This window comes from Phyllobates terribilis, unplaced genomic scaffold (assembly GCF_046119375.1).
Source record: "Phyllobates terribilis strain yellow unplaced genomic scaffold, ASM4611937v1 Scaffold_4__5_contigs__length_816908805, whole genome shotgun sequence".
In the NCBI taxonomy this organism is placed as follows: Eukaryota; Metazoa; Chordata; class Amphibia; order Anura; family Dendrobatidae; genus Phyllobates; species Phyllobates terribilis.
The window spans coordinates 814,754,665-814,767,390 of NW_027362764.1; positions in this window are offsets into that span (position 1 = coordinate 814,754,665).

The following is a 12,726-nucleotide window of genomic DNA, read 5'->3' on the forward strand; positions in this document are numbered from 1 at the left end:
CCAGTGTATATATATATATACTGTCACCACTCATCACTGTATACAGGGGCTGACCAGTGTATATATATATACTGTCACCACTCATCACTGTATACAGGAGCTGACCAGTGTATATATATATACTGTCACCACTCATCACTGTATACAGGGGCTGACCAGTGTATATATATATACTGTCACCACTCATCACTGTATACAGGAGCTGACCAGTGTATATATATATACTGTCACCACTCATCACTGTATACAGGAGCTGACCAGTGTATATATATATACTGTCACCACTCATCACTGTATACAGGAGCTGACCAGTGTATATATATATACTGTCACCACTCATCACTGTATACAGGGGCTGACCAGTGTATATATATATACTGTCACCACTCATCACTGTATACAGGGGCTGACCAGTGTATATATATATACTGTCACCACTCATCACTGTATACAGGAGCTGACCAGTGTATATATATATACTGTCACCACTCATCACTGTATACAGGGGCTGACCAGTGTATATATATATACTGTCACCACTCATCACTGTATACAGGAGCTGACCAGTGTATATATATACTGTCACCACTCATCACTGTATACAGGAGCTGACCAGTGTATATATATATACTGTCACCACTCATCATTGTATACAGGAGCTGACCAGTGTATATATATATACTGTCACCACTCATCATTGTATACAGGAGCTGACAGTGTATATATATATACTGTCACCACTCATCACTGTATACAGGAGCTGACCAGTGTATATATATACTGTCACCACTCATCACTGTATACAGGAGCTGACCAGTGTATATATATATACTGTCACCACTCATCACTGTATACAGGGCTGACCAGTGTATATATATATACTGTCACCACTCATCATTGTATACAGGAGCTGACCAGTGTATATATATATACTGTCACCACTCATCACTGTATACAGGAGCTGACCAGTGTATATATATATACTGTCACCACTCATCACTGTATACAGGGGCTAACCAGTGTATATATATATATACTGTCACCACTCATCACTGTATACAGGGGCTGACCAGTGTATATATATATACTGTCACCACTCATCACTGTATACAGGAGCTGACCAGTGTATATATATATACTGTCACCACTCATCACTGTATACAGGGGCTAACCAGTGTATATATATATATACTGTCACCACTCATCACTGTATACAGGGGCTGACCAGTGTATATATATATACTGTCACCACTCATCACTGTATACAGGAGCTGACCAGTGTATATATATATACTGTCACCACTCATCACTGTATACAGGAGCTGACCAGTGTATATATATACTGTCACCACTCATCATTGTATACAGGAGCTGACCAGTGTATATATATATACTGTCACCACTCATCACTGTATACAGGAGCTGACCAGTGTATATATATACTGTCACCACTCATCACTGTATACAGGAGCTGACCAGTGTATATATATACTGTCACCACTCATCATTGTATACAGGAGCTGACCAGTGTATATATATATACTGTCACCACTCATCACTGTATAAGGAGCTGACCAGTGTATATATATATACTGTCACCACTCATCACTGTATACAGGGGCTAACCAGTGTATATATATATATACTGTCACCACTCATCACTGTATACAGGGGCTGACCAGTGTATATATATATACTGTCACCACTCATCACTGTATACAGGAGCTGACCAGTGTATATATATACTGTCACCACTCATCACTGTATACAGGGGCTGACCAGTGTATATATATATATACTGTCACCACTCATCACTGTATACAGGGGCTGACCAGTGTATATATATATACTGTCACCACTCATCACTGTATACAGGAGCTGACCAGTGTATATATATATATACTGTCACCACTCATCACTGTATACAGGAGCTGACCAGTGTATATATATATACTGTCACCACTCATCACTGTATACAGGGGCTGACCAGTGTATATATATATACTATCACCACTCATCACTGTATACAGGAGCTGACCAGTGTATATATATATACTGTCACCACTCATCACTGTATACAGGAGCTGACCAGTGTATATATATATACTGTCACCACTCATCACTGTATACAGGAGCTGACCAGTGTATATATATATACTGTCACCACTCATCACTGTATACAGGGGCTGACCAGTGTATATATATATATACTGTCACCACTCATCACTGTATACAGGGGCTGACCAGTGTATATATATATACTGTCACCACTCATCATACTGTATACAGGGGCTGACCAGTGTATATATATACTGTCACCACTCATCACTGTATACAGGAGCTGACCAGTGTATATATATATACTGTCACCACTCATCACTGTATACAGGAGCTGACCAGTGTATATATATATACTGTCACCACTCATCACTGTATACAGGAGCTGACCAGTGTATATATATACTGTCACCACTCATCACTGTATACAGGAGCTGACCAGTGTATATATATATACTGTCACCACTCATCACTGTATACAGGGGCTGACCAGTGTATATATATATACTGTCACCACTCATCACTGTATACAGGAGCTGACCAGTGTTATATATATACTGTCACCACTCATCACTGTATACAGGGGCTGACCAGTGTATATATATATACTGTCACCACTCATCACTGTATACAGGAGCTGACCAGTGTATATATATATACTGTCACCACTCATCACTGTATACAGGGGCTGACCAGTGTATATATATATACTGTCACCACTCATCACTGTATACAGGGGCTGACCAGTGTATATATATATACTGTCACCACTCATCACTGTATACAGGAGCTGACCAGTGTATATATATATACTGTCACCACTCATCACTGTATACAGGAGCTGACCAGTGTATATATATATATACTGTCACCACTCATCACTGTATACAGGGGCTGACCAGTGTATATATATATACTGTCACCACTCATCACTGGTATACAGGAGCTGACCAGTGTATATATATACTGTCACCACTCATCACTGTATACAGGAGCTGACCAGTGTATATATATATACTGTCACCACTCATCACTGTATACAGGGGCTGACCAGTGTATATATATATACTGTCACCACTCATCACTGTATACAGGAGCTGACCAGTGTATATATATATACTGTCACCACTCATCACTGTATACAGGAGCTGACCAGTGTATATATATATACTGTCACCACTCATCACTGTATACAGGAGCTGACCAGTGTATATATATATACTGTCACCACTCATCACTGTATACAGGGGCTGACCAGTGTATATATATATACTGTCACCACTCATCACTGTATACAGGAGCTGACCAGTGTATATATATATACTGTCACCACTCATCACTGTATACAGGGAGCTGACCAGTGTATATATATATACTGTCACCACTCATCACTGTATACAGGGCTAACCAGTGTATATATATATACTGTCACCACTCATCACTGTATACAGGGGCTGACCAGTGTATATATATATACTGTCACCACTCATCACTGTATACAGGGGCTGACCAGTGTATATATATATACTGTCACCACTCATCACTGTATACAGGAGCTGACCAGTGTATATATATACTGTCACCACTCATCACTGTATACAGGAGCTGACCAGTGTATATATATACTGTCACCACTCATCACTGTATACAGGAGCTGACCAGTGTATATATATACTGTCACCACTCATCACTGTATACAGGAGCTGACCAGTGTATATATATACTGTCACCACTCATCACTGTATACAGGAGCTGACCAGTGTATATATATATACTGTCACCACTCATCACTGTATACAGGGCTGACCAGTGTATATATATATACTGTCACCACTCATCACTGTATACAGGAGCTGACCAGTGTATATATATATACTGTCACCACTCATCACTGTATACAGGAGCTGACCAGTGTATATATATATACTGTCACCACTCATCACTGTATACAGGGGCTGACCAGTGTATATATATACTGTCACCACTCATCACTGTATACAGGAGCTGACCAGTGTATATATATATATACTGTCACCACTCATCACTGTATACAGGAGCTGACCAGTGTATATATATACTGTCACCACTCATCACTGTATACAGGGGCTGACCAGTGTATATATATATACTGTCACCACTCATCACTGTATACAGGGGCTGACCAGTGTATATATAATACTGTCACCACTCATCACTGTATACAGGGGCTGACCAGTGTATATATATACTGTCACCACTCATCACTGTATACAGGGGCTGACCAGTGTATATATATATACTGTCACCACTCATCACTGTATACAGGAGCTGACCAGTGTATATATATATACTGTCACCACTCATCACTGTATACAGGAGCTGACCAGTGTATATATATACTGTCACCACTCATCACTGTATACAGGAGCTGACCAGTGTATATATATACTGTCACCACTCATCACTGTATACAGGAGCTGACCAGTGTATATATATATACTGTCACCACTCATCACTGTATACAGGGCTGACCAGTGTATATATATATACTGTCACCACTCATCACTGTATACAGGGGCTGACCAGTGTATATATATATACTGTCACCACTCATCACTGTATACAGGAGCTGACCAGTGTATATATATATACTGTCACCACTCATCACTGTATACAGGAGCTGACCAGTGTATATATATACTGTCACCACTCAATCACTGTATACAGGAGCTGACCAGTGTATATATATATACTGTCACCACTCATCACTGTATACAGGAGCTGACCAGTGTATATATATATACTGTCACCACTCATCACTGTATACAGGAGCTGACCAGTGTATATATATATACTGTCACCACTCATCACTGTAAACAGGGGCTGACCAGTGTATATATATACTGTCACCACTCATCACTGTATACAGGGCTGACCAGTGTATATATATATACTGTCACCACTCATCACTGTATACAGGGGCTGACCAGTGTATATATATATACTGTCACCACTCATCACTGTATACAGGGGCTGACCAGTGTATATATATATACTGTCACCACTCATCACTGTATACAGGAGGCTGACCAGTGTATATATATATACTGTCACCACTCATCACTGTATACAGGGAGCTGACCAGTGTATATATATATACTGTCACCACTCATCACTGTATACAGGGGCTGACCAGTGTATATATATATACTGTCACCACTCATCACTGTATACAGGGGCTGACCAGTGTATATATATATACTGTCACCACTCATCACTGTATACAGGAGCTGACCAGTGTATATATATATACTGTCACCACTCATCACTGTATACAGGAGCTGACCAGTGTATATATAATACTGTCACCACTCATCACTGTATACAGGAGCTGACCAGTGTATATATATACTGTCACCACTCATCACTGTATACAGGAGGCTGACCAGTGTATATATATATACTGTCACCACTCATCACTGTATACAGGAGGCTGACCAGTGTATATATTTACTGTCACCACTCATCACTGTAAACAGAGCTGACCAGTGTATATTATATACTGTCACCACTCATCACTGTATACAGGAGCTGACCAGTGTATATATATATACTGTCACCACTCATCACTGTATACAGGGGCTGACCAGTGTATATATATATACTGTCACCACTCATCACTGTATACAGGGGCTGACCATTGTATATATATACTGTCACCACTCATCACTGTATACAGGGGCTGACCAGTGTATATATATATACTGTCACCACTCATCACTGTATACAGGGGCTGACCAGTGTATATATATATACTGTCACCACTCATCACTGTATACAGGGGCTGACCAGTGTATATATATATACTGTCACCACTCATCACTGTATACAGGAGCTGACCAGTGTATATATATATACTGTCACCACTCATCACTGTATACAGGAGCTGACCAGTGTATATATATACTGTCACCACTCATCACTGTATACAGGGGCTGACCAGTGTATATATATATACTGTCACCACTCATCACTGTATACAGGAGCTGACCAGTGTATATATATACTGTCACCACTCATCACTGTATACAGGAGCTGACCAGTGTATATATAATACTGTCACCACTCATCACTGTATACAGGAGGCTGACCAGTGTATATATATATACTGTCACCACTCATCACTGTATACAGGGAGCTGACCAGTGTATATATATACTGTCACCACTCATCACTGTATACAGGAGCTGACCAGTGTATATATATATACTGTCACCACTCATCACTGTATACAGGAGCTGACCAGTGTATATATATACTGTCACCACTCATCACTGTATACAGGAGCTGACCAGTGTATATATATATACTGTCACCACTCATCACTGTATACAGGAGCTGACCAGTGTATATATATATACTGTCACCACTCATCACTGTATACAGGAGCTGACCAGTGTATATATATATACTGTCACCACTCATCACTGTATACAGGGGCTGACCAGTGTATATATATACTGTCACCACTCATCACTGTATACAGGGGCTGACCAGTGTATATATATATACTGTCACCACTCATCACTGTATACAGGGGCTGACCAGTGTATATATATATACTGTCACCACTCATCACTGTATACAGGAGCTGACCAGTGTATATATATACTGTCACCACTCATCACTGTATACAGGAGCTGACCAGTGTATATATATACTGTCACCACTCATCACTGTATACAGGGGCTGACCAGTGTATATATATATACTGTCACCACTCATCACTGTATACAGGAGCTGACCAGTGTATATATATACTGTCACCACTCATCACTGTATACAGGAGCTGACCAGTGTATATATATATACTGTCACCACTCATCACTGTATACAGGAGCTGACCAGTGTATATATATATACTGTCACCACTCATCACTGTATACAGGGAGCTGACCAGTGTATATATATATACTGTCACCACTCATCACTGTATACAGGAGCTGACCAGTGTATAATATATACTGTCACCACTCATCACTGTATACAGAGCTGACCAGTGTATATATATATACTGTCACCACTCATCACTGTATACAGGGGCTGACCAGTGTATATATATATACTGTCACCACTCATCACTGTATACAGGAGGCTGACCAGTGTATATATATATACTGTCACCACTCATCACTGTATACAGGAGCTGACCAGTGTATATATATATACTGTCACCACTCATCACTGTATACAGGGGCTGACCAGTGTATTATATATACTGTCACCACTCATCACTGTATACAGGAGCTGACCAGTGTATATATATACTGTCACCACTCATCACTGTATACAGGAGCTGACCAGTGTATATATATATACTGTCACCACTCATCACTGTATACAGGAGCTGACCAGTGTATATATATATACTGTCACCACTCATCACTGTATACAGGGGCTGACCAGTGTATATATATACTGTCACCACTCATCACTGTATACAGGGGCTGACCAGTGTATATATATATACTGTCACCACTCATCACTGTATACAGGAGCTGACCAGTGTATATATATATACTGTCACCACTCATCACTGTATACAGGGCTGACCAGTGTATATATATATACTGTCACCACTCATCACTGTATACAGGGGCTGACCAGTGTATATATATATACTGTCACCACTCATCACTGTATACAGGGCTGACCAGTGTATATATATATACTGTCACCACTCATCACTGTATACAGGGGCTGACCAGTGTATATATATACTGTCACCACTCATCACTGTATACAGGAGCTGACCAGTGTATATATATATACTGTCACCACTCATCACTGTATACCGGAGCTGACCAGTGTATATATATATACTGTCACCACTCATCACTGTATACAGGGAGCTGACCAGTGTATATATATATACCTGTCACCACTCATCACTGTATACAGGGGCTGACCAGTGTATATATATACTGTCACCACTCATCACTGTATACAGGAGCTGACCAAGTGTATATATATACTGTCACCACTCATCACTGTATACAGGAGCTGACCAGTGTATATATATATACTGTCACCACTCATCACTGTATACAGGAGCTGACCAGTGTATATATATATACTGTCACCACTCATCACTGTATACAGGGGCTGACCAGTGTATATATATATACTGTCACCACTCATCACTGTATACAGGGGCTGACCAGTGTATATATATATACTGTCACCACTCATCACTGTATACAGGGGCTGACCAGTGTATATATATCTGTCACCACTCATCACTGTATACAGGGCTGACCAGTGTATATATATATAACTGTCACCACTCATCACTGTATACAGGGGCTGACCAGTGTATATATATACTGTCACCACTCATCACTGTATACAGGGGGCTGACCAGTGTATATATATATACTGTCACCACTCATCACTGTATACAGGAGCTGACCAGTGTATATATATATACTGTCACCACTCATCACTGTATACAGGGGCTGACCAGTGTATATATATACTGTCACCACTCATCACTGTATACAGGAGCTGGACCAGTGTATATATATATACTGTCACCACTCATCACTGTATACAGGAGCTGACCAGTGTATATATATACTGTCACCACTCATCACTGTATACAGGGGCTGACCAGTGTATATATATATACTGTCACCACTCATCACTGTATACAGGGGCTGACCAGTGTATATATATATACTGTCACCACTCATCACTGTATACAGGAGCTGACCAGTGTATATATATATACTGTCACCACTCATCACTGTATACAGGGGCTGACCAGTGTATATATATATACTGTCACCACTCATCACTGTATACAGGGGCTGACCAGTGTATATATATATACTGTCACCACTCATCACTGTATACAGGGGCTGACCAGTGTATATATATATACTGTCACCACTCATCACTGTATACAGGGAGCTGACCAGTGTATATATATATACTGTCACCACTCATCACTGTATACAGGGCTGACCAGTGTATATATATACTGTCACCACTCATCACTGTATACAGGGCTGACCAGTGTATATATATATACTGTCACCACTCATCACTGTATACAGGGGCTGACCAGTGTATATATATATACTGTCACCACTCATCACTGTATACAGGGCTGACCAGTGTATATATATACTGTCACCACTCATCACTGTATACAGGGGCTGACCCAGTGTATATATATACTGTCACCACTCATCACTGTATACAGGAGCTGACCAGTGTATATATATATACTGTCACCACTCATCACTGTATACAGGGGCTGACCAGTGTATATATATACTGTCACCACTCATCACTGTATACAGGGCTGACCAGTGTATATATATATACTGTCACCACTCATCACTGTATACAGGAGCTGACCAGTGTATATATATATACTGTCACCACTCATCACTGTATACAGGGGCTGACCAGTGTATATATATATACTGTCACCACTCATCACTGTATACAGGGGCTGACCAGTGTATATATATATACTGTCACCACTCATCACTGTATACAGGGGCTGACCAGTGTATATATATATACTGTCACCACTCATCACTGTATACAGGAGCTGACCAGTGTATATATATACTGTCACCACTCATCACTGTATACAGGGCTGACCAGTGTATATATATACTGTCACCACTCATCACTGTATACAGGGGCTGACCAGTGTATATATATATACTGTCACCACTCATCACTGTATACAGGAGCTGACCAGTGTATATATATTATACTGTCACCACTCATCACTGTATACAGGGGCTGACCAGTGTATATATATATACTGTCACCACTCATCACTGTATACAGGAGCTGACCAGTGTATATATATATACTGTCACCACTCATCACTGTATACAGGGGCTGACCAGTGTATATATATATACTGTCACCACTCATCACTGTATACAGGGGCTGACCAGTGTATATATATATACTGTCACCACTCATCACTGTATACAGGAGCTGACCAGTGTATATATATATACTGTCACCACTCATCACTGTATACAGGGCTGACCAGTGTATATATATACTGTCACCACTCATCACTGTATACAGGAGCTGACCAGTGTATATATATATACTGTCACCACTCATCACTGTATACAGGAGCTGACCAGTGTATATATATACTGTCACCACTCATCACTGTATACAGGGGCTGACCAGTGTATATATATATACTGTCACCACTCATCACTGTATACAGGGCTGACCAGTGTATATATATATACTGTCACCACTCATCACTGTATACAGGAGCTGACCAGTGTATATATATACTGTCACCACTCATCACTGTATACAGGGGCTGACCAGTGTATATATATACTGTCACCACTCATCACTGTATACAGGAGCTGACCAGTGTATATATATATACTGTCACCACTCATCACTGTATACAGGGGCTGACCAGTGTATATATATATATACTGTCACCACTCATCACTGTATACAGGAGCTGACCAGTGTATATATATATACTGTCACCACTCATCACTGTATACAGGGGCTGACCAGTGTATATATATACTGTCACCACTCATCACTGTATACAGGGGCTGACCAGTGTATATATATATACTGTCACCACTCATCACTGTATACAGGAGCTGACCAGTGTATATATAATATACTGTCACCACTCATCACTGTATACAGGGGCTGACCAGTGTATATATATATACTGTCACCACTCATCACTGTATACAGGGAGGCTGACCAGTGTATATATATATACTGTCACCACTCATCACTGTATACAGGAGCTGACCAGTGTATATATATATACTGTCACCACTCATCACTGTATACAGGGGCTGACCAGTGTATATATATATACTGTCACCACTCATCACTGTATACAGGGGCTGACCAGTGTATATATATATACTGTCACCACTCATCACTGTATACAGGGCTGACCAGTGTATATATATACTGTCACCACTCATCACTGTATACAGGAGCTGACCAGTGTATATATATACTGTCACCACTCATCACTGTATACAGGAGCTGACCAGTGTATATATAATACTGTCACCACTCATCACTGTATACAGGGGCTGACCAGTGTATATATATATACTGTCACCACTCATCACTGTATACAGGAGCTGACCAGTGTATATATATATACTGTCACCACTCATCACTGTATACAGGAGCTGACCAGTGTATATATATACTGTCACCACTCATCACTGTATACAGGAGGCTGACCAGTGTATATATATATACTGTCACCACTCATCACTGTATACAGGAGCTGACCAGTGTATATATATATATAACTGTCACCACTCATCACTGTATACAGGAGCTGACCAGTGTATATATATATACTGTCACCACTCATCACTGTATACAGGAGCTGACCAGTGTATATATATATAACTGTCACCACTCATCACTGTATACAGGGGGCTGACCAGTGTATATATATATATACTGTCACCACTCATCACTGTATACAGGAGCTGACCAGTGTATATATATATACTGTCACCACTCATCACTGTATACAGGGCTGACCAGTGTATATATATACTGTCACCACTCATCACTGTATACAGGAGCTGACCAGTGTATATATATATACTGTCACCACTCATCACTGTATACAGGAGCTGACCAGTGTATATATATACTGTCACCACTCATCACTGTATACAGGAGCTGACCAGTGTATATATATACTGTCACCACTCATCACTGTATACAGGGGCTGACCAGTGTATATATATACTGTCACCACTCATCACTGTATACAGGGGCTGACCAGTGTATATATAATACTGTCACCACTCATCACTGTATACAGGAGCTGACCAGTGTATATATATAACTGTCACCACTCATCACTGTATACAGGGCTGACCAGTGTATATATATACTGTCACCACTCATCACTGTATACAGGGCTGACCAGTGTATATATATAACTGTCACCACTCATCACTGTATACAGGGGCTGACCAGTGTATATATATACTGTCACCACTCATCACTGTATACAGGGGCTGACCAGTGTATATATATACTGTCACACTCATCACTGTATACAGGGGCTGACCAGTGTATATATATACTGTCACCACTCATCACTGTATACAGGGGCTGACCAGTGTATATATATACTGTCACCACTCATCACTGTATACAGGGGCTGACCAGTGTATATATATATACTGTCACCACTCATCACTGTATACAGGAGCTGACCAGTGTATATATATATACTGTCACCACTCATCACTGTATACAGGGAGCTGACCAGTGTATATATATACTGTCACCACTCATCACTGTATACAGGAGCTGACCAGTGTATATATATACTGTCACCACTCATCACTGTATACAGGAGCTGACCAGTGTATATATATATACTGTCACCACTCATCACTGTATACAGGGCTGACCAGTGTATATATATATACTGTCACCACTCATCACTGATACAGGGCTGACCAGTGTATATATATATACTGTCACCACTCATCACTGTATACAGGAGCTGACCAGTGTTATATATATATATATACTGTCCACCACTCATCACATGTATACAGGGGCTGACCAGTGTAATATATATATACTGTCACCACTCAT